We start from the raw sequence: 24,886 nt of genomic DNA, 5'->3' as shown, positions 1-24,886 counted from the left end.
ACTTGAACTCCTCCACTTGGGGCAAGACCTCCTCCCCGACACGGAGGGAGCATACCACCCTTTTCCGACTGAGAACCATGGCCTCGGACTTGGAGGTGCTGATCCCCATCCCGGCCGCTTCACACTCGGCTGCGAATCGCTCCAGCGAGAGCTGAAGATCACGGGCTGAGGAAGCCAACAGCACCACGTCATCTGCAAAAAGCAGTGACGCAATGCTGAGGCCCCCAAACCGGACTCCATCCCCGCCAAGGCTGCGCCTAGAAATTCTGTCCATAAAAGTTATGAACAGAATCGGTGACAAAGGGCAGCCCTGGCGGAGCCCAACCCTCACCGGGAACGAATCCGACTTATTGCCGGCAATGCGGACCAGACTCTGGCACCGGGCATACAGGGACCGCACAGCCCGGATAAGACTGTGCGGTACCCCATACTCCCGAAGCACCCCCCACAGGGCCTCCCGAGGAACACGGTCGAATGCCTTCTCCAAGTCCACAAAACACATGTAGACCGGACAGGCAAACTCCCATGCACCCTCAAAGACCCTGAAGAGTGTATAGAGCTGGTCCAGTGTTCCACGGCCAGGACGAAAACCACACTGTTCCTCCTGAATCCGAGATTCGACTTCCTGGCGGACCCTCCTCTCCAGTACCCCTGAATAGACCTTACCAGGGAGGCTGAGAAGTGTGATTCCCCTGTAGTTGGAACACACTCTCCGGTCCCCCTTCTTAAAGACGGGAACCACCACCCCAGTCTGCCAGTCCAGAGGCACTGTCCCCGATGTCCACGCGATGTTGCAGAGGCGCGTCAACCATGACACGCCCACAACATCCAGAGCCTTAATGAAGTCTGGGCGGATCTCATCGACCCCCGGGGCCCTGCCACCGAGGAGTTTTTTGACATCCTCGGTGACTTCAACCCCAGTGATACGAGAGCCCAACCCAGAGTCCTCAGGCTCTGCTTCCCCAGAGGAAGACGTGCCGGTGGAATTGAGGAGGTCTTCGAAGTACTCCGCCCACCGATTCACAACGTCCCGGGTCGAGGTCAGCAGCGCCCCATCGGCACTATACACAGTGTCGATGGCACACCGCTTCCTCCCCCTAAGACGTCGGATGGTGGACCAGAATTTCCTCGAAGCCGTTCGGAAGTCGGCTTCCATGGCCTCGCCAAACTCCTCCCATGCCCGAGTTTTTGCCTCGGCAACCGCCAAAGCCGCATTCCGCTTGGCCAGCCGATACCTGCCAGCTGCTTCCAGAGTCCCACAGGCCAGGAAGGCCCGATAAGACTCCTTCTTCAGCTTGACGGCATCCCTCACCGCCGGTGACCACCAACGGGTCTGAGGGTTGCCACCGCGGCAGGCACCGACTACCTTGCGGCCACAGCTCCGATCAGCCGCCTCGACAATGGAGGCGCGGAACATGGTCCACTCGGACTCAATGTCCCCCGCCTCCCTCGGGACATGGGCGAAGTTCTGCCGGAGGTGTGAATTGAAACTTCTTCTGACAGGAGATTCTGCCAGCCGTTCCCAACAGACCCTCACAACACGCTTGGGTCTGCCGGGTCGGGCCGGCATCTTCCCCCACCATCGAAGCCAACTCACCACCAGGTGGTGATCAGTTGACAGCTCCGCCCCTCTCTTCACCCGAGTGTCCAGAACATGCGGCCGCAGGTCCGACGAAACGATGACAAAGTCGATCATCGAACTACGGCCTAGGGTGTCCTGGTGCCAAGTGCACATATGGACACCCTTATGTCTGAAAATGGTGTTCATTATGGACAGACCATGACGAGCACAGAAGTCCAATAACGAAACACCACTCGGGTTCAGGTCAGGGGGGCCGTTCTTCCCAATCACGCCCTTCCAGGTCTCACTGTCATTGCCCACGTGAGCGTTGAAGTCTCCCAGCAGTACGAGGGAGTCTCCCGGGGGCGCGCTCTCAAGCACACCCTCTAAGGACCCCAAGAAGGGTGGGTACTCCGAACTGCTATTTGGTGCATAAGCACAAACAACAGTCAGGACCCGTCCCCCCACCCGAAGGCGGAGGGAGGCTACCCTCTCGTCTACCGGGGTGAACCCCAACGTACAGGCGCCGAGCCGTGGAGCAATTAATATGCCCACACCGGCTCTGCGCCTCTCACCACGGGCAACTCCAGAGTGGAAGAGAGTCCAACCCCTCTCGAGAGGACTGGTACCAGAGCCCAAGCCGTGCGTAGAGGTGAGTCCGACTATATCTAGTCGGAATTTCTCAACCTCACGCACCAACTCGGGCTCCTTCCCTGCCAGAGAGGTAACGTTCCATGTCCCAAAAGCCAGTTTCTGTAGCCGGGGATCGTCGCGCCAAGGACCCCTCCCTTGGCTGCTACCCAGCTCTCTGCGCACCCGACCCCTTTGGCCCCTCCTACAGGTGGTGAGCCCATGGGAAGAGGGTCCCACGTCGTCCCTTCGGGCTGTGCCCGGCCGGCCCCCGTGGGTAAGGGTCCGGCCACCAGGCGCTCGCCAGCGGACCCCACATCCAGGCCTGGCTCCAGAAGGGGGCCCCGGTAACCCGCGTCCGGGCGAGGGAAATCGAGGACCAAAGTTTTCTCTCATCATTAGGGGTCTTCTGAACACAATAACTATTTACAATTATATTTTTAATCAATGTATGAAAAACATGCAAAACATTAGTAAAACAAAAAGCAAAAGATCAGCCGCTATTGGTGTGTGAGTGTGTGTGAGTGTGTGTGAATGGGTAAGTGTGAAGCACACTGTAAAGCGCTTTGGGAAGTGTTCATTGACTTGAAAAGCGCTATATAAATGCAGACCATTTACCATTTTACCATGTACCTTCATTTTTCTGTTTTCAACTTATAGTACTTTTTTTGTCTTCCGTATTGAACTCAATTATTACCCTAACACCTATAGAGCCCATTCCTTGTTTGTAAACAAGTGCAACGTAGCCAAGCTGCACGTGCATTGTTGAAGCAGAATAGCAGCATTCGTGTCAGTTTATACCAGCTCATTGACATAAATCATTTTACATCATAGATAGGAATAGCTAAAAATAGCACAATCTATGTGCTAGCATCGAGATAGCGACTTCATTTTGGTCATCAAAGTCAACAACAACAAAAAATGTTCTTGTGATCGACGCTCGATTTTTTTCCTTTGAAGGTACCGATTTTTTTTTTTTTAATGGCCTTCCAGGTGCTTAAAAAGTGCTTGAATTCGTCCATAAAAAGGTGAACAAACTCTGTTAAAGTTTCCAATCACTCATGCATGTATACGCACATAGTCTGATTGCTTGCTCGCAGTTGACCTCATTTCGTATATTTTCATGCACCAAAATGCTGTGGGATTTATGGTATAGAGATGAATTATACACAGAAAATCCAGTTTACCTGCAAAAAGAGCACATTTCGATATTATTTTCTGCCAGCACAACGAAGATGCCCCAAGTGGATCCATCTCTAGTAAAAGCCACAGTTGCATCTATCCATAAATAGGTTAGTCTATCCCTTTGGCTAGCCGTGTATGAGCAAATCCTGTACACAAGACACGCAGAAATAGAGTTCACTATGTTTTAAACCGAAACCAGGTTTCTAAATAATTTGTTTGGGATAATAATTTGTAGAAAATAGTTTTCATTTTAAAATTCAAAAATATGATATGCGTACTCAGGAATCTATTTCATTCACTGCCCTCAGTGGCTTGGAGCCTAATTTACTTTTTCATGATATTCGAATATTTTGAAACACGATTCCTGATATTATTTTGAAATGGGATATATAGTTTTCGCCGTAATCAACAGACGACTTGCAATATTTCAGTTAATCTGTAATGAATTACGAACACATGGCATTTTGTCTAATTGCATTCCAAAAATGTTTTTCTTTTTACCTCAACATTCAATTTTTCATTAACAGTCCTATGCAGCCCAGTGATCAATGTTAATAGGGCTGCTGGTAAATAAGTTAAAAGGTTCTAAAGTGTTTTTAAAATATGTTAAAAGTGAAAACACTTTTAAATATATATATTCTGCAATTTGCTGAAAAATGTTTGGCGGTCCATAAATAGACCCCAGGCCATAGCCTGCCTAATAAAATGTTGCCCACTATGTTGGAAATCAAGCACAGCGCTGATGTACAATTGGGTCATTTTTACATTTTGTTATTTTATGTTTTTATGTCTAAAAAGGGCAGCACAGCGGCGCAGTGGTTAACGTGTGTGCTGCACAGTTCTCAAGTCGTGAGATCAAACCTCCTGAGTGGAGTTTGCATGTTCTCCCCGTGCTTGCGTGCGTTTCCTCCGGGCACTCCGGTTTCCTCCCACATTCCAAATACATGCCTGTCAGGTTAAATGACCGGTCCAAATTGTTCCTAGGTGTGAATGAGCGAGTGAATTGTCTGTCCCTGGGTGCCCTGCGACTGGCTGGCAACCAGTTCAGGGTGTTCCCTGCCCACTGCCCGAGGTAGCTGGGATGGGCTCCAGCATCCCCGTGACCCTACTGAGGATAAGTGGTGCAGATAATCGATGGATGGATGTTTCAAAGAAAACATTTTGTATTCAATTTTGATAACAATTGGGAACTTGTTTCTTTCTTTTTCATCAGAGGAGAGATTGAAGACAGGTTGTGGGGAAGCATTGGATGGAATAAATGAATGAAGGATACAAGGAACTTAGAAAGAAAGGAAGCATAGTTTCATTCAGAGCTTTTTTTCTCAGTTTTTTCTCATTCCCCTTGAAAAGCATGCTTCACAATGGCACTTGCTAATAGACGGGTAGAAAAAAAACTGGCACCCAGCTGTTTTTAGGAGCATCTCAGCTTAATGAAGAGTTTCCGATCAAATGTGTCTCATTAGGGCGTAATGAACAAGATGGTGGTGAGGAACGTTACCTTCACCTGAAACAACATGTCCGGTTTTTGGTGATGGAGATTGCATTCAGCTCTTTCCAATCATGGCCTTGACCGATTCCAGGTTGTTTTTCAAAGAAAACTGCTTTAGCAAACATGCCACAGTTGCTATGTGATGCAAATTGCTGTTATCAAATACAGACTGTTGAAGAATTGGCATGATCAAAAGATGTCCACCACCAGTAAAGTGTGCTTATTTTCTTAATAGTATATATATATATATATATATATATATATATATATATATATATATATATATATATATATATATATATATATATATATATATATATATATATATATATATATATATATATATATATATATATATATATTATATATATATTTATATATATATATATATTAAAATTGTGTGCTGTATTTCTATTAGTTTAAGTCTAAGAAGATATAAAAAAAGAAAATAACCATAGAAGCCTACAGCAGGGGTCTCCAACCTTGGTGCCCTATGAGGACAGCTGAGGTGCTTGTGGACCCGTTCTGAAAATAGCTCAATAGTGCTGGGTCATTGTGATATTTTTGTAAAAAACAGTGGCCTTGCGAAACTATTTTGCCCCTTGAACTTTGTGACCTTTTGCCACATTTCAGACTTCAAACAAAAAGATATAAAACTGCAATTTCTTGTGAAGAATCAACAATAAGTGGGACACAATCATGAAATGGAACACAATTCATTGGATATTTTAAACTTTTTTAACAGATAAAAAAAGAAAAAGTGGGTTTACTAAATTATTCAGCCCCATTGAGTTAATACTTTGTAGCACCACCTTTTGCTGCGATTACAGCTACAAGTCGCTTGGGGCTCTTCGGCACGGTTGTATCAGTTTTGCACATTGAGAAACTGATAGTTTTGCCCATTCCTCCTTGCAAAACAGCTCGAGCTCAGTGAGGTTGGATGGAAAGTGTTTGTCAACAGCAGTTTTCAGTTCTTTCCACAGATTCTCAAGTGGATTGAGGTCTGGGCTTTGACTTGGCCATTCTAACACCTTGATGTGTTTTTGGTGAACCATTCTATTGTAGCTTTTGCTTTATGTTTTGGATCAATGTCTTGTTGGAAGACAAATCTCTGTCCCGGACTCCATCAGGTTTTCTTCCAGAATGGTCTTGTATTTAGCTCCATCCGTCTTCCCATCAATTTTAACCATCTTCCCGGTCCCTGCTGAAGAAAAGCAGGCCCAAAACCATGATGCTGCCACCACCATGTTTGACTGTGGGGATGGTGCAATGAGGGTGATGAGCTCTGCTGCTTTTACGTCAAACATAACGTCTTGCATTGTTGCCAAAAAGTTCAATTTTGGTCTCATGTGACCAGAGCACCTTATTCCACATGTTTGGTGTGTCTCCCAGGTGGCTTGTAGCACTTGTTATGGATATCTTTGAGAAATGGCTTCCTTCTTGACTTTCTTCCATAAAGGCCAGATTTGTGCAGTATACGACTGATTATTGTCGTATGGACAGATTCTTCCCCCTCAGCTGTAGACCTGTGCAGTTCATCCAGAGTGATCATGGTCCTCTTGGCTGCATATCTGATCAGTTGTCTCCTTGTATGAGCTGAAAGTTTAGGGGGACGGCCCGATCTTGGTAGATTTGCAATGGTCTGATACTCCTTGCATTTCATTATTATTGCTTGCACATCTTTTTGCATCCAAATCTAGCTTTAAACTTCTCCATATCAGTATCTCGGACCTGCCTGGTTTGTTCCCTGTTCTTTATGATGCTCTATGCTCTTTAAACAGACCTCTGAGACTATCATAGTGCAGGTGCATTCAAACAGAGACTTGATTTCACACAGGTGGATTCCCATTTATCACCATTAGTCATTTAGATCAACATTAAATCCTTCAGAGATCCTCACTGAACTTCTGGAGTTTGCTGCACTGAAAGTAAAGGGGCTGAATAATTTTGCACACCAACTTTTTGGTTTTTATTTGTTAAATAAGTTTAAAATATCCAATAGAGAGTGTTCCACTTCATGATTGTGTCCCACTTATTGTTGATGCTTCACAAGAAATTACAGTTTTATATCTTGATGTTTGAAGTCTGAAATGTGGCAAAATTTCGCAAAGTTTAAGAGGGCCAAATAGTTCCGCATGCCACTGTATTTTTTAGCTCTATTAGTAATAACATGGTATGTTTATGTGCATATCAAACTGGATTATTTTTGCTCTAATTAGTAAGAAAAAGTCGCTCTCAGCTTGAACAAAGCCCAATTTTTAGAAGTGGCACAATAGGCAATTGCCTATTCCCCCCCTGATTTTCTTTGATATTTAAAGCCAGTAGTGACTTGCAGTCAAGGGAGGTAGGTAAGGCACAGTCAACCTGTCATCATGGAGTAATAAAACTAAAAATGTATTAAATTGTTATATTTATTCAGTGGTTAAAGTTATTACTCCTTTAACCTCAACTGTTTGTATTTTGTTTTTAAAAATTGCAGAACTTTCATTATTATCTGCATTAAAGTAGTTCTGTCCAATACTGAACTAGTTATTTGTATGCCAGGTGGACCTCGGCAGACATGCTAGTTGTTACCTGAAGTGACTGGAGATTCTTACTGTTGATTTAATATGATCTAAACTAAGAATATTTACAACAGTCTTCATATTAACTAAAACATCAGCTTCATTGTACTTAACGTTTGTTAAAAAAATGTTGATGATAAAGGAGGCATGAGCAAAAGGGACAGACAACAATGAACCAGCTTCCTTGTTAACGTAGCATAGCAGTCAAAATCCTTTGCCCTTCCTGGTCAGATACCTGCCAGACAACACCAGCCTTGCTACATTTATACATCTCCAAAATAACATGCACCGCCCCATTTACAAAACAAGAATTGCAATCAATGACATGCATACATTTTGGTTTCTACCATGAGTATTATCAATACAATTAGTAGTACGACATTATTGTGCTGAGCGTCTACGGATGTAGAATGAGGCACACAATTCTCTTGTCTCATGGAAGGGGGCTGTAGTAGGACCAAATACTCTGATTTGTTTCACACCTTAGCCCCAAACAATGGAATTAGTGATAATATTAGAATTCAAATATCAAGTCAAGCCACCCAGGAATTCTTTTGTGTTTCATGAAATTTTTAATAATGTATGATTGCCTATCTATTAACGCTTCCATTCAAAGGGAGCTGCACATAGACTTTATTTCTAAGTGAATGCAAGACAATGAAACATATTTTTTCTATGCTACAGTTTATACATTGCTTGTCTGCACTACCAATTAAATGATGAATAAGATGTAGGTCAATTTATTTTTCAATCTGACTGTGCCTCATCAGACAAAAACTTCACTACACATCACTAAAAGCCAGTTAATCATCAGGAATCTGAGAGAGAATGTGAAAACAAAACAAAAAATCGTACTCGTCACCAGAATCTTCAAAAAACAGCTTTTCAGAAGCATTGTCCCTGAGTGCCATAACGTAAGAACGTGTTTTTTTAATTGGTCGCTGCTGATCAGTAAGTATCAAGCCTTTGGAAATGATTTCAGTATGTCAAATCACCACTATAAAGCAGGAATGGCTTTGATCAGATCTTTGTCCAAGCATCGAGTAGCCCCCACTTCCTCATGTTGCTTTGCTTCCTCTATCCAGCAATCGAGAGTTTGAGGGTGGTTCCCGAGTGACCATAATCGCTTGATCACGTCATTGGAAACATCAGGGGCTGAAAAGTTCTTGCATATTTCACTGTTCATGCAATTACATTTAGCAAGGAAAATGCTGTCTGTTAATGGAAGGCATTTTTTTAGGTTTGTAGTATCACAAATGCAACAAAAAAAGCACCGAAGTGAAAGTTCTGCTTTTCAAAAAAAGCCATTTTCTCATACGTTTTATTGGAAACAAGTATTTTCAAGTAACTCAGCAATGTTCAACTTTTGATGATTGAGCAATGATAAAAGCTACAAACATATTTTTTGTAAGCTTTCTTTTGCTATGTCTATATAGCTACTGAACAAAATTTTTTGCAGGCCTTCAAAAATGAGTCAAAATGGCAAAAATTATCCAGCACTTCCCATCTGGCAATTATTGAGTTAAATAATGTAACCCAAAAGGGCACATGAAGAGATAACATGGTGCAAACGAAACGAAGAAACACACCGACAACAGTAAACAGTCTCTGACATCGCTGGGCCTTACTGAGCTTTTATTGCGCTAACACAAATTATGAAAAGCTAAATATATCCAAAAAGATCTGTGCAAAATCATTGGCTGGATGTATGTTTTCGTACCCAATTTGGGTTCGAAAAAGGTCCAATTGGTTCTTAGGAAACCGAAACAAAAGCGATGGAGTGTTAACTGACCTTGAGGGACAGCAGCGGACTGCTAACATAGCTCTGCCTACCCTCCGCCTGCACACCCCCACCTCCAGTTGTTTGCTTTGATGTGCCAAACGTTTGAGGAGCATTAGCGCCATCCCATCTTGCGCGGTTGCTAGGTTGCATGCTCGCAGTCTAAGCGTTGGCTTGGCCACGTAGAAGCATATGCGCCATTTGCTCGACTGCCTTCTTGCAATTCTCGCAAAGTAAGCACGGCATTTGTGAATTAGCCTCCATAGCAACCGTGCCGAAGAGCCTGAAGGCTCAGGGCTGTTTCCAGGTGCTAATTTTGGTGGCCAATTTGTTTGTTTTTTTTTCAGCCGCACCAGCAAACGGTAGGCCTGTGGGTCACGAGGATGGGGGGCCAGCAATTTTCCTCCGCGTTGTCAATGCCAAACAAGGTTGGAAAGCTGAGCTTACAATTGAGAAGTCTTTCAAGATAACCTTACTTATAAAAGTATAATATTAACCAAAAATACTGCACTAATAGCCAAATCAATGAAAATTGACCTCCATCATCATTACAAAACAGTAGTGATGGAATACAGAGGCAATCAACAAATAACCAACAATTTCGATAATTAATTTCTGTTTGGAATTATTTAAGGGAAGAAATTGTAGACTTATTTGCATTCCTAACATTAACTATTTGTCCGATTTCATTTTCCTCCCAAATAGAAGACAATTGTATTCTTTTAACTAATTCATTATCATTTTTATGAATGTATATCTTTTGTCAAATGTATTCAGTGTGTGTTGGTTTTACTTTTACAAATTATTCAAGAAAGTGTGAAGATGGTAAGGCGCTTTGAGACTGGGAGGTCGGTGGTTCGCGCCCCGGCCGAGTCATTCCTAAGACTTAAAAAGTGGTCGGCGGCGCCCTCTGTTGGCTGCGGCTGCATCGGCTCGCTACAACGGGTCAGGTGCAATCGACATTTCGTTCTGTGTACATTGTTACACAGAATGATAATACAAGGAAATTATTATTATTATTATTATTATTATATGCTACTTTTTGTGTTGCAATGAAAACTTATCATAATAATTGTGGGTAGAATAAAGTTTTGACCCAATCCATCCATACATTATCTGCACTGCTTATCCTCACTAGGGTTGCGGGGGTGCTGGAGCCCATCCCAGCCATCTTAGGGCAGTGGGCAAGGGAATCCCTGAACTGGTTGTCAGCCAGTCGCAGGGTACACAAAGACAGACAACCATTCACTGGGCCATTCACACCTAGGGACAATTTGGACAGGCCAATTAACCTGACTTGAACGTTTTTGGAATGTGGGAGGAAACCGGAGAACCCAGAGGAATCCCATGCAGAAATGGGGATAACATGCAAACTCCACACCGGGAGGTTGTGGTTACAGGACCTGAACCCTGAAGTTCTGCACAGTGGGGCTGCACGCTAACCACCCATCCGCCGTGCCGTCCGTTTTGACCCACGGGCACCATTTCCTGTGTTCTGTCTTGGGCAAGTACAGCCTGGCGGCGCCCATCCCTCTCCGGGCCAACACCCGGTCTCAAATCAGTAACCTGTTCCATGGGAAATAATTATTGAGAGGAGCCAGTTGAGGTGGCTCGGGCATCTGATAAGGATGCCTCCTGGACGCCTCCCTTGGGGGTGTTCCAGGCATGTCCCACCGGCAGGAGGCCCAGGGGATGAGAGACTATGTCTCTAGGCTGAACGCCTCGGGATCTTGTCGGATGAGCTGGATGAAGTGGCTGGGGATAGGGACGTCTGGGCTTCCCTGTTAAGGCTGTTGCCACAGCGACCTGACCCCGGATAAGCGGAAGATGATGGATGGATGATGGATGAATGGATGGATGGATGAATGGATGGATGGAATAATTATTGTTTTTGAAATGTGAAGAAACATGATTTGCAGCATACAAAATACAAGTGAAAGTCCAAATCTGGGCCTTGAGCTTCACATCTGTGCTTTTTTTTCCTGCAAAATATGATTTATCCTTCACTAAAAAGGTCTCCGGTCTTACAATTCATTTTTCATCAAAAATTATATAACATAAGCTACTTGGTAGGGGTCTGGCAACCCAAAATGTTGAAAGAGTAATATTAGACCAAAGAAAGACTCCCGTGCTCGGCTAACCAGAAGAAAGCAAGAGCAGGATAAATGGATTGCAGACACAACCTTGCACTTCGTTTTAGGCGTGACCAAACGGCATGCCACTTAACACAAGTACCTTCTGCTGGCTTGCAGCAATATGGGATTGGGGATAATTGATCGTGGTTGCATGTGTGCTGTTCATTTTAGGCAGAAAGAAATGAAAAAAGGAACAGCCAGGCCTGACAAAAGTGCACTCTGCCTGTTCGTCATGCAGCAATATGGGATTGGGATAATGGCTCGAGGCTGCACAAGTGCAGTTTATTTTAAGTGGAAATAAATACAGAAAAATGAAACACCAGGCTTGACAAAAGTTCACCGTGCTGTTTCTTACTCACGGCATTTTTAAACCAAGGGTATTGGATCTCAGGATATTTCTCAATCAGTGATGCACTAAGGCCACAATATTAGAATGATGAGGGGGGGGGTTTAAGGGTTATTTATCTATCTTCGTTATTCATTATTCATTATCCGTTATCGGTCAGTTCATAATACGCTACAAAGCCTAGGAGCCGGGACACTTACTCTCAGCTAAAAGGCCAAGCTAAGTTCCTAGCCCTAAAGCCTTGTTGCGATCATTGCGAATGCACCGTTCCCGGAGGTACTGCAATACCGGGCCGGTGCGTGGAGTGGACAGAGCAAGCTCTTATTCCATCTCCGGAATGCAAAAATCAAAGCCTAGGAGTCGGGACTCTTACTCTCAGAATGATGAGGGCACCGATACCTAACCACTAAACCACCAGTGGTACAACTGATATATGAAAAGGCATGAGACCTTATCTCATCATCACACAATTATTACCTATGGTGCAAGAAACACTGATTTGCATAATGCATTCTAATAGGTTAAACAGTCTCTATTGTTTCACCTGTGCATCAATAACCTCTTAGTTTAATACGTAAAAGAACTTGGATATTATTATGCAGACTTTGTGTTTTCTGTTTGTCCTACGTAAAGTTATCGTCGCACAAGTGAAGATGTGGAGAGACTCTTTAACTTATCAGAATGCACTACGTAAATAAGTGTTTCTGGAACCTTGGTTAAAAATAGTGTGATGATGAGATAACGTCTAATACTTGTTTGTCAACTGTTTTACTGCAGGTCTTGAAGTAAAATTTAGGCGTGGTTACCACAACAACCTGGTTTTGAATCCTTGTGTATACAATGTATAGATTTTTGGGCCAGTGATGTTTGACAGTTGAATAAGCATTGCGCCAATATAAAAGAATACTATAAATCTTAAGCTCGATTATACCCTGCTGTATATAAGCCGTATTGGGTGATAAGGCACACTTTCAAATTTCTGGCCTTGGATGCGCTTTGTTGTCCAGGAAATGTAGTAAGTAATGAAAAATAATTGTATTGCACTTTATTAGGCGACCAGGAAAATGTATGATTTTTTTCTTTAAATTGACTCTCATGATCTGACTTCCGGCTTACATAATTTATAGATATTTGACGGTCTAAATCTGTGCTTTTCCATTCTTTTCATTTATTTTTGTTTCGCAGGCTGACCTACATTAGCATTTCTCCGCGTACACACGAAACAGCCACCCACACACACATACATCCAAATCGAGCTGCACATCACACGCTGAGCTCTGCTGAATTACCAAAGCCTTCACAGAGCAGGAGGCAAAAAACACAAACAAAACAGCAGAGACGTCAGAAGCGGCTTCCATTTTGGCCTGCGATCTGCAGCTCAAAGGTGCGCCAGATTTGCAGTCAGAACCTGGCTAATTGCTACTGTTGTAGGGCCTGAAAATCAGGCGGAGGGTGCGAGGACCACGGCGGGACACCAAAGACCTCTGTGATGTCTCTCGCCAGAGCGGGGGCATACGTATTTGCCGGGAAGGGAAAAAAACGCATTCGTAAAAACGCAAGAAATGGTCACCTGAGGCTTAGAAGGAAGTGAGGCTTAATTTCATTAATCCAATTCCAATTTGATATCGCCAATTACGGAGCTGCGGGGCAAATGTGTGCTTTCATGTTTTTGGGTGGGGACGGGTGAGCCTAAGCATTCGCAGCAGAAAAGAAAGTTTTCTGCAAAAAGTGGCCTGGGGCATTCATTTTTTCAACTTCTGAGAGCTTACCCCTATTTCATTTTGAGATTTTACTGTTACCGGTCTCATTTTCTTGTCCTGTGAACTTAGTGTGGCCTCAATGACTCAGCTTATTGAGTCGCTCTTGTTCTTTTGAGAAAATAATGTGTATCCACATTATTTGCGACAATATGCTTGACATATTGGTTGTTTTCGCTTTTTTTCTAACACCAATGCTGAATATGTTAGGGATGGCAAACCTTTTAAGTCACCGCATTGGGGTAAAATAATTTAGCGGATGGGACGCGCAAGAAGGAAAAAGAAAAAAATATATTTTTAAAAAAATGTTTTATGCCAATACAAACTCTTGTACTGATTCTCAATAGACCATTTCCTCAATTTAGCTTTCAAATACCGTATTTTCCACACTATAAGGCGCACATAGAATCAAGTCAAGTCAAGTCAGAATCAGATTTTTTTTTTTTTTAAACGCTGACTATGTGCCTTATAATCCGGTGCGCCTTATATATGGATCAATATTGAATTGCAAGGTCTCGCGACTAAGAGAAGCAGCCACCGACTCCATTTTTCGCATAGAAGAAGAAGTGCGCTGTGCATACTGGGAAATATTAAACAACGATTCTCTTAAGAGATACGCTTACAACGCAGTTTAAATTCAAGGCGATCAGTCACGCAGTAGAACACGGAAATAGAGCAGCAACAAGTGGAGGAAGCATGAGGATAAGCTGCGCCCAGTAAGGAAGACTAAACAAAGTTTCCGTGGCAATAAAAGCGAGATGGCCACAGTTAGAGGACACACTTGAACAGTGGGTTGTTGAACAAAGAGCAGCAAGTAGAAGTGTCAGTACAATAACTATTCGAATGAAGACAACAGCGCTGGCACGGGAACTTAACATTAAAGAATTCAAAGGTGGTCCTACTTGGTGTGTGTTTACGTTTTACATTTTACAGTTATTATGTTATTGCTTTATTGTTATTGTTTTGCATTTGTTGTTTTTGCACATTACGTGTGTCACTATATTGCGATTGCACTAACGTTTAATTTACTATAACAGTATCAGACGTTTTTTTGCGTGTTGACTAAATGGAGGAAAAGTAAAATCTTATGCCTTGTTGTTGTTCAAAGATGTTAAAGATGTGTCACGAAAATGCTTTACCTCAGAGAAATAATAAAACAGCTGTTTATTCATTTTGGGAGTGAATGAAGATTGTGGAAAGCTTGTTTGTTATCTATTAATAAAGTTTGACTGACCTATCTGACTGTTTTGTTGACATTCCCTTTAGCGCGGCACCATCTAAAGGTTGCATAATGTAACTACATCCTCTACTGTAGCCAAGTCAAGTCAAGTCACATTTATTTATACAGTATAGCCCTAAAATGTCTCGAAGGACTGCACAGGATTACAATTACAAAATTGCACAATTACCTGATCTTAAACCAGCATGCACTTATAGCGCCTTATAATGTGGCGTGCCTTATGTATGGAAAGAGTTTAAAATATGTCATTCATTGAAGGTGCGCCTTATAACACGGTGCGCCTTATAGTGCGGAAAATACGGTACTTCAAAATACAGCTAAATAACATTTGTTGCCTGATATTTCAAATTTGGTAATATGCATTAAAAAAACATGAAAATGTGTAAATGTGTTTTGTAATGAGATTTGATGGATATTTTGGATAAAAAAAGATGAATACAAGTTGAAAAATATACCCAAATACAAAAAATTAGTATTGGCATAATGTTGGCATACTACATGATAAAGTTTTATGAAAATATATTTTTATGGAGGAGTGGGCGCGTTAAGGAACCAAACACGACTAAACGACAACATGTTAATTCTAGTACTTTTAAAAATAAAATTGTCCGTCAGTTTGAATTAAAAAACCTCACATGTGGTTTGCCCACCCTTGGTCTAGGTGGTAATTTTGTTAAAGGGTCAGTTCAAGACGCAAAGTGCAAAGCAAATTGACACATAGCCATATTTGAGTTACTCTGCTGATCAATTTACAACAGGCCAGCTACTTGAAAATTACTTGCTACTTGGAAATTTTTGCCAGCACCGAATAGATCAAATTTCCTATGGCACACCAGATAAAGTCTCACATAACACTGGTGTCCCGCGGCACACTGATCGAGGAACACCGAGGGCTAAAATGCAGGTGCACGCATGCACTCGGAGGCTGGCTCATGCATAATCATCAGGTCTTACCTGTCGTCGTAATGCATAGCAAATAGACGGATGGATAGGATTAGAAGGGGGAGCTTGGAGAGAAATGGAGGACAAGATGGATGGATGGAAGAGAAAGAGGAAGGGTCCACTGACAATTTTTTTAAGCCCAGATCAGTAATGAGATCTCTTCGTGTCAAACATCACCACAATGATAACCGCATTGCAAAATGAATGCCAGCTTGCCCTTGTCTGTACCAGATCATGTTGCGTTCCCGAAAATTGTTGATGCTAATCCATAATGTAAACATACGCATGATAAGAAATGGAATTGGTTCTTAGATGTTGTAAGCTTTAAAAAAAAAAAAAAAGGTAGTAGAGCTACTCCGAACAAATCACTGCTATGAAGCCGCCTTAAATTTATTTTGGAACCAAATTGATATACTAAGCATGAAAGTGGTCTCACCCCAGTGTTGACCCAGTGATTCTGTTAGCATGTTAGCTTGCGTAAGAGCATGAGTCACCAGCTTTGCCGAGCTGAGCCGTGGCACAATTTTAAACATCGGGGCAGTCAACAGACCCTGGGCGAGCTCTTTGGCCACATGGATTTATACGCACTGACACTCACTATCTTCAATAAATAGGCATACACACTCTGTAAGCACATGCTAAACATGCATACACAAACCCAAGAGCGCAAGACCATGAATTATTTTGTTAGGAGAAAGTACTTGTGTTCTTATATGCCACAATATTGGGCAGACCTTCATGACCTCATACGATAAAACGCAGAAGATATCCCAAAATGAACTTAATAGATTAACAAAATCAATTAACGTAAGAGCCGTGGTTTGTTGAAAAAGCGCCAGGTAGCCACTAGGAAGCTCCAAATATCCGGATGAAGCTCCAGAGATCTTTTTACACAAAAGCATATGTTTACCGATTTAGTAAGTATTTATTGGGGATGCCTTGGCAGGAAACTTGAGTACAACTTCATGCATTTTCACGAAAATCAGTTCCCTCATACAAACACACGCACACCCACCCACACACCAATATATATATATATATATATATATATATATATATATATATATATATATATATATATATATATATATATATATATATATATTATATATTTATGTGGCCTGGGAGGTTGCTGATTCAAACCTAGGGCGGGTCATACCTAAGACTTACAACATTGGTACTCATTGCCCCCCTGCTTGGCGCTCGGCATTAGGGGTTGGAATTGGGGGGTTTGATCACCTAATGACTCCCAACACATCAGTTGGGTTGAGCGAGGGAGCTGGGAATCCCCCTCCTCTGTATCAATCTATATATATATATATATATATATATATATATATATATATATATATATATATATATATATATATATATATATATATATATATATATATAAAACATCACCATATTCTTGCTTTTAAATGTACAGCTACTGTGTGTGTACAACAACTAATATTGCAACTATATCTTAATAAAATTGAACTCACTCGCTAACCTCACAAAAATGTGACTGCGACAATTTGAGTGCATGTAAAAAAAATAGAGTGAAGGAAAAGTCTTCTGCCTCTAGCTCCTCCTTTGTCTGCTTGTTTATAGTCATTAATGTTGATAGCACCATTGTTGCATGGATAATGTGTGGCTGCCGCGTCTGTGCTTGTTTGTGTTCGTCTGGCTGTCATATCATGTGCCTGCTTGCACGACGCAGAAGGCCTTACGAGAAAATAACCTTCCTACCCTCCCTAGTCGCTCGCGATGACGAGACGCTTCTCTCGCACCCTCTATTTTTATCACCACGCACAAAAACACGAACGTATGCACATACACACTTTGTCCGTCTGTCCTTGGGTGTCTGCAGCCAACTGTGTCTTTGAGCCATTAGTGATCCCCCTTCCTCCTTCCATCCATTTTCCCCATCACCGATTTCTCCGACAGACTCCCTCCCTCCCTTCGCATCCTCCCTCAATCCCTTCTGTGACCACTGGGCTTTCATTGTCACAGCAAAACAGTCTTGGGTTTGCCATTCTGTCACGCCACTGCGCCAAACGCCAACAATCCGGCGCATTCCATTGTTGGACGTGCTCGCACACAAACAGAAACTCATGCAGACACATTCACTGCGTTTTGTATCGCCACATTCCATTATTCCTGAAACAGCAGAGAGCCCAGTCAGCAACCTCGGCCTCTCCTCTGTCTTTCTGCAGACATTCTCCTCCTGCACCGTAAGCCTTTTGCAGCTTCTTCTCATTATGCAAAAGCAATCTGCCATATAAGACGAGCACCTTTCGTGCAGTCACTCATCATAATAAAAGGGGGATTGGTTCCTCTTCCCGGTGGCATGTTGATGGTCAGGCAGGAAGATGGAGGAAACACAACATTAGAAAGTAGCCTCAGCCATTTGATATTGTTCTTTCTGTTGTTGTCAGTCAAAAAAAAAACAGCTCTTGGGGTGTTGATTGGGTTGGGGAATGTGAGGGGATTCTGCCCTGTTGGGCCTTACACCCTTTTGATATGTGATTCTTGCAGGTTCAGCTCTACCACCACAGAGCACCTATCATGGTTCAGGAGAATATCCCCAACAACATTACTTAGATCAGGGGTGTCAAACTCATTTATCTCCAGGTCTACATGGCGGAAAAAACATTCTTACAGGAGCTAGGCTAGTAAACTAATGGCACAAATAGTGTGCCTTAGCCTGAGGGCTGGGAGTCTTTTCGAGGCTCACAATTAAATTATGATTCAGGGATGTAACATTTAATAACAAAACTATCTTTGATACTTTGTTCAATATTTTTCCTTCAATTAGATTTAATCTCTTGTAGCATTTATCAACTGTGCATTTGTAAAAAAAAAACAACAACAATTGAATTAATTTCTTCTATAATTTTCACTCATGCAGAGAGGAAGTTGACAAAAATGGCACCCAATCACTAATTTAAATGATTGATTGAATTATTTCAAAGTCTGCTTTTTATTCTTTAGAAAATAGTTACCTAAATATAGGAACTTGACTGATAGATTTCATATGTATAATAGAAAGGAGCCAAAGATGCTTTAAATTTCTACAAAGACACCAAAGTGCTACTTTTGTAATTTTGTATTTTTCTGAGTTGATGAGGATGAAGTCAGGTATCAATCACACTGCTACATCTTCTTTTCACCTCTGCGGGCTTCCTGACTACTTGAGTCAGCTAAAGTGAAAAATACTCTGGAATGGCCAAAATCTTATAAATAGTTATACTGAAGAGCACAATTACACACAATTATTTCGGCTATCTATAGGCGATGCTATGTAAAATAAATATGAATTTCTTTATTTTAAATTATTATTGTATCTTAATGAATGTATTTGTTTTCTTTAAGACTAGGAAACACTAAAAATACACACTGCGCCTTTAAGATTGTTGTGAAATAAAAACACTTTGATTTTCTATTTCTTGTTGCTATTTTTGACGCGGTGAAAAGAAGCAGAATTAAAAAGGATAAGCAGGGTTGGGTAGGGTTACTTTAACTTGATTCCTTTCAATTACTTTTGGATTACTCCAATACCAAATATGCTAATAAAAGACAAAAGAAAGTGAATATGAATAAAATTCCTAAATTTGGTGCAGGCTTGGGGAATAACGGAATACATGGAACGGCAAAAATGATGTTGGCAAGCTGTTTGGATTTATTTTCATTTTGTTTCTGTCGCATTTTATGTTAGTTTTGCCAGAGATCAAAGCCAGGAGAGAAAGCTTACCACGTGTTGTGAGTCATAATTGTATTCATATTAAGTTTATTTTGTCTTTTTTTAGCATATTTGGTATTGGAGTAATCCAAAAGTAATTGAAAGTAATCAAGTTAAAGTAACCCTACCCAACCCTGAGGATAAGGTATGGCAAGGCACTAGTTGCATACAATGCATTCAGCTGAAGCATTTTTGATAAGAGTACCTGGTAAAAGATTCAACTCTTTCTATTCCTCGCCAGATTTCCATTACTTGCTTGTCGGATAAAGGTCGGCGTGGTCTTGAATGACAGGCTGATTGAGGAGGGATGAACAAAATACCCCCTAAAAATTCTGTTCCATTATATTATCGCTATCACATTACCTGCATTATTTTTGCACACCTCTTTCTGATGACCCCCACTCACCCCTACTACAAACCTATACCTTCCATAAATTACACACCATACAACATACAAGCACGCATGCACACTCATACATCCCCTCACATATACCTCTACCCAAACATTCAATTGTTTAATTAAAGTAAAGTAAGTCTGTAGTAGTTCATTAAGGTTGGTTGACAATAATCTCTCCTCACCAAGGAAACGTGTTTTCAAATATACTCTTATATCTCTTCAAACAAGCTTAATTCATTCCAGGATTGTGCTCGTAGCTCGAATAACTTGTGTAATGAGCGAATACTCATGATAAGAAATTGTTAAAATCAAATTGGCCCATTCCCGACCTCTAAAAACACTAAAAACACATTCAAACAGTAATTAAACAAGTGATAAGATAAATAAGATGATATTGACAAAATAAAATGTGGTGTGTGTTTGGTGCAGTGATGCAGGAGTTTGGGGCAGGGGTTGTGTGAGGAGTGATTGCATGAAGACACATATTTTTATACCAGGATATTTTGGGCCCGTTTCAATTTGTACTCATACCTTTCTTTGTCCTTATAGCTGGACTTGCAATGCTAACACTTGCTACAGGTCTTTAAATAGAAAAAAACCTCTCCAAAGATATTTGTCTATGCCTCCCCTTGAATATGTTACGGACATGCACAAAGCGAGTGTCATTAAAGCGAGCCACTTCCCACTTCATATGAATGGGTTTCTTTTTAAATGGAAGCAGAAACTTAACCAGCACCTCCCTTATATATTTTGTAGACACCAGCTTTTCTGGTCTGTCCTCCTCTTTGCTATTTTTTGGCAAAAGGAATATAACAAAGGGTAGCACGGCGTCTGGGTGGTTAGCGCGTAGCTTCACGGTGCTCAAGAGTTCAAGTCCTGATATTGCAACCTCGCATGTTATCCCCGTTAGTGTGTGGGTGTCCCCTGGGGACTCCTGTTTCCTCCCATATTCCAAAAACATGCGTGTCAGGTTAAGTGGCCAGTGCAAATTGTCCCTAGGTGTGAATGAGTGAGTGGGTTGTCTGTTTCTGTGTGCCCTGCGACTGGCTGGAAACCAGTTCAGGGTGTCCCCTGCCCACTGCCTGAATATGGCTGGGAGAAGCTCCAGTGCCCCTGCAACCCAAGTGAGGATAAGTGGCGCAGAAAATGAATGGAATGATGAAATAAAACCAAATTATTGCAGCAAAGTGTTGCATAAATTTTGCTTTGACTTTGTGACCGGCACTCGCTGCTTCCTGACTGTACCCTTGGCTTAGTCTCTGACGCGAGCACCACGCTTAGGGTTTTTCTATTTTTTCTTGATTTGTTTCAATTGTCATCATTCTCAGACACCCTTCTTGGAACTTATGGCTAAGGTCACAAAAAAACTCACAAAAAATTGTATAAAATGCAATCAAAACAAACTTGGAGAATAGAGGGACTTTACATGTATAAAAAAGGGCAGAGAATCAGGTGGCTGATAGCGGTAGGCGCATGCAAACCGGACTAAGCTGATGGCAATGAGAGGTCTCAAGCTGTCTCTAGTGGGAGCCTTTGGGACTTCTTGTGAACTGGATTTTCCTTAGTAAAGCAAGCAGGATTTTTGTTAGAAAAGCTCTTGTATCAAAATGGTCATGTGTAGAGGTGCTTGTATGAAGAGGTACCACTGCATATGCACATAGATTTCTTCTCTAACTCTCTCTCACACGCATGTCAGCATCTCTGCCTAGTGCATGTGTGCATGCATGTGCATATGTGGGTATAAATGACTGGGCTGAAATGACCTCAGTGTGCCCTTGCATGGATGTATGTGTGGAAGGGGGCACACCAGTCTCCTGCCTTTAAAAACACACTTACAAAAATGTGCATAAACGTACACAAACATGCAACCGCACTCTGTCTCGACCTCCTTCCCCTACCGTAACCGACTCCCGCCTTTCCGTCTATGTTTATGCAGCCCGCTAATCAAACTGACAGGAGAACAGCACTCTAGCACCATGCGTGCACACAAATGCGCACACAACACAAGCACATGCAGAATTCATACGCCTTGCGTGTTTTCTTCCCTTTTGGTGCTCTCAATCACACACACACACACACATCCGCCCTCCTTGGAACTGTTGGGTCATCAACACTAACATCACCCCCTCTCTTGCCTGGTTTTATTTAGGGACATTTTTAGAGGAATTTACACCATGTGTGTGTGATATTCAGTGTGTATTTGTCATATCGCTATGATTTTTTTGGGGTGTGTTTTGAAAGCAGCTTGGCCTTCAGGAGTCTTCAAATAAGGTTCACTAACACAGCCTTGTTAATATATGACCACGAGATGGAGCTGTATTGTGTAGTGCAAGCGAAAACGAATGCTACATGGCAAAAGGATAATTATAAACTACAGAGACTCGAAAGTGATCAAACTGCACCATTTTTCTTCTCATTCTTTGTCCAGCCTTTTACAATGTTTTTTTTTTTTTTTTTGGGGGGGGGGGGGGGGGGGCGGGGGGTTACCCATAGCAGCAAGATGGCAGACTATCATGTCAGCTCCCTCTAGGTGAGCATTATGCTCTGTAAAATAAACACAAATTCCTCTTACAACTGTTTGAATGCATATCTATATGATTGTGTATGTAAACTTTACATATTATTCAAAGCAATACTTTATTTTAATAAAGCTTTTTACCAATAGAAGGCACTAAATAATACACAAGGCCCCTTTAAAATTCTGTTGTATTTGAAATATATGGTTCATGTGACAGGATAATCAATATAAATCTGTTTTAAGATTAAACAGCTTTTCATAATTGATAAGTGTATAGTTTACTAAACACTCAAACAAGTAAATAAGACATAAATGAATTTTGAACTTGCAAGGAGACATAGAGGTGACTGTACAAGAAACCCTCACAATGCCAAATCTCAAAATCTGTTTTAAAGGCCTCTCCTGAGCCTTTTCTTTAGATTAAATTTCCTAGGTTACAAAAAGCAGATCTTCCCCAAGGGGTGTGAATATCAAAGAGCAGAATTTTTTTTGGCTCATAGTGACTTGACTTAAACTGTACATAATAGTCAAAATAATTAAATAATCCAAATGACAAACTGGCTTCCTATGCAATCTCCTTTGCAGGTGTATTCAATATTACGAACTGAATAAACTTCTGAATACTATCATATTATTATTATTATTATTATTATTATTATTATTATTATTATATTATTATATATTATTATCATACTGGACCATTTAACAACTGGAAGTGGCATCGAACCGCGAGATGACGAACTGCTGCGCTAAAATTCTGACAAAGACATGGTTAATCTTATCTATCCCGGCTGACATTCAAAGAAACTGTGCGGGTCAGATGTATCGACATTTCGTTCTGTATACACGTGTATACGAATGACAAAAAAAGTAAATCTGATCTGAAAATCTGATCTGATCTGATATTCTTGACTTGGGTATTTGTTTAAAGCACAAAAAAATGATCAGAAACCACATCACTGTGTGAAGTTAAGTTGGATGGTCGAAGGGTTTAAGTGGTCATAAGCCAAATGACTACCAGAAAAAGGGCATTTGTTTCATTCAAGCCTGTGAGTGATGACGATTCCCTCCCTCCCATTTAGTTTGGAAGTTTTTTTAAGGCGCTAGTCAAATAAGCTTGTCTGTATGCGTGTAAGGCCTCCTCTTGGTGGCAGGCAGATGACAGCCCAGTGATTGGGCTGATTTCAGCAAACAACGTGAGAGGAAATCACAAGGCCTTCCTTCTCAAGGCCCAGGTGCTTATCTCCTCCACGTGCAGCAACTGTGCTCCGTGAAGACTGCAAAATTTAAATATTGAAATATGAAACTATTTTCAGTGGAAGTTTACAATATTTTAAAAGCTGAGTCTTTCTGGCCAATCAAAAGACCATGGATGGAGTGGGGCTTTTCCAGACTTTGTGTGTCAGTTGGCCTGTGTTATTGTGTTCTCTACCAGACGTTTTTTTAAAGTTTATGTAATTGCACGTGGTGTGATTCTAATCTTTTTAACATAGTTAATTTCACTATTAAATCATTTGACAGCCACATAAACCTTAAATATAAAGTAAGAATCTATCTATCTATCTGCCCGTCCATCCGTCCGTCTATTTATTCTCTTTCTTACTATCTCTGTCTTTTTCTCACTTTCTCTCGCCGCACGACTGCCTAACAAAATTATTGTGTTGTGATCAAATTCAAAAAAGTACAAATAGAAACACTTAAAAAAACATCATACATTCTGAATGCATTACAAATCAATTGGAATATTGAAATTATGTTAATTTTTTACTGATTATGGCTTACCTTCTACGACTATACCTCATTGTGGTAGTTTAATATTTTCGATGGGATACTGAGTATTTAGGTTATTGTTACTTTTAGTGGCACTACTAGTTTATTTGTAATAAAACAGGTGGTAGAGGCTAGACTAGCATTTGTGCAAATTCCCATTTCCTTATGAAAGTCTATATGAAGTATAAAAATTTGAATAAATGCAATTTCTCCTCTATTTATAAAATTAATGTCATATATTTTTCTACATTTTACACAACAGTTTCACAATAACTTTGAATTTCAGTGTGCGTCTGTGATACAAAATTGCTTCAAACTTTCATCTGAGCTGAAAAAGGACAGTATGGTGCCTGCATAAGGAACTTTTCCTTCGAAAATATCAACTCCCGATGTTTTTTCTTTTATGGAAATGAAAAAATGAACAGAAATGTAGACATTTTCAAAAAGTAAAAAAAAACTGTCCAGCGAACTGTTTAATAATCATTATTTTTTTCATATTCGAAGAGCAATTTTGCTAGAGATGATAGATGGGCAGGAGGTCTTGCACCATCTGATGTCCATGAAGGTCCAATAGATTAACTTTGGGCAGCACTACAAGAAAATATAGTGTTGAGATAAAACATCCTATTTTTTAGTATACTGGAACCTAATACGGTACATTAACTGGCTCTCATCGATTCACAGAGTGAGGTTCACCGTAACCGCCAAATAACTAGAGCAAATGTGTCCGCTATCTTGCGGTTGCGGGTGTTTGTACATCAGAGGATACCAAGGTGACCTCCCCTGTTTGCTATTCCAGAAGTTGTTACATCAAATGTGGCCCAGAAAGGCTCAAAACTTACACT

General features: G+C 41.3%; 1 protein-coding gene and 1 pseudogene across 1 annotated transcript in view; one reads left to right on the top strand and one right to left on the bottom strand.

The window, feature by feature from the left end:
• rai1 (retinoic acid induced 1) overlaps positions 1–24,886 on the top strand; it is a 96,813-nt gene that overhangs the window by 6,098 nt on the left and 65,829 nt on the right. The gene's annotated exons all lie outside the window — the stretch shown is intronic.
• Positions 11,952–12,041, bottom strand: LOC148374656 (U2 spliceosomal RNA; annotated as a pseudogene).

The sequence above is a fragment of the Urocampus carinirostris genome, chromosome 1 (genome assembly GCF_059441175.1).
Source record: "Urocampus carinirostris isolate Australia breed hairy pipefish chromosome 1, RoL_Ucar_1.0, whole genome shotgun sequence".
Classification (NCBI taxonomy): Eukaryota; Metazoa; Chordata; class Actinopteri; order Syngnathiformes; family Syngnathidae; genus Urocampus; species Urocampus carinirostris.
This window is presented reverse-complemented; position numbering and strand designations above follow the sequence as displayed.